Source organism: Octopus bimaculoides, chromosome 7, assembly GCF_001194135.2.
Source record: "Octopus bimaculoides isolate UCB-OBI-ISO-001 chromosome 7, ASM119413v2, whole genome shotgun sequence".
NCBI lineage: Eukaryota > Metazoa > Mollusca > Cephalopoda > Octopoda > Octopodidae > Octopus > Octopus bimaculoides.
Window position 1 is genome coordinate 97,311,696 of NC_068987.1, and position 756 is coordinate 97,312,451.

Consider the following 756-nt stretch of genomic DNA (forward strand, 5'->3'; position numbering starts at 1 on the left):
TCCGGGTTCAGTCCTACTGCGTGACACTTTGGGCAAGTGTCTTCTACAACAGCTTCGGGTCGACGAAACCCTTTTAAGTGGATTTGGTAAACGGAAACTGAAATAAGCCCGTCGTATAATATATATATATATATATATATACGAGTGAGTGGACAAACGAAAGAAGGGCACTCAAATTTATTGGGTGTTACATGTATGAGTCAAAACAACTTCATTCAAAATCATTGGTACTCCGAGTTTCAAGTGTGATGCTAGTCTTCAGCCAAGTATGTGTGTGTGCGCGTGCGCATGGTTCTTCTAAACAACCCGACCGATTTCCTGTCCACCACGCGGTCGATTTCATGTTCACCATACGGTATTTTCCAACGGTATTTCCTATGCGGTATGTTCACTGTTGTCGCTGATATATCGATATACCAACATCAAACCACGACACCACGTGACCTTCCTCGACTAATCGCAGCCCACCTTACGTTAATAACGATCAACTTCTTTTATTCAAATTCAAAATGACTGACATCACGCTTAAAACTCGGAGTACCAACGAAACTAAATCAAACTGTTTCGATCCACACACACACACATATATATATATATATATATATGTACTTATCATTGAAAAGAACTAACCAGCTGTGAACCCAATTTTCTTCTTTTCTCTTTCCCATCGACACACACACGCACACACACAGACACACACACCAACACAAAAAAACACACACTCACACACACACACACACACACACACACACACAC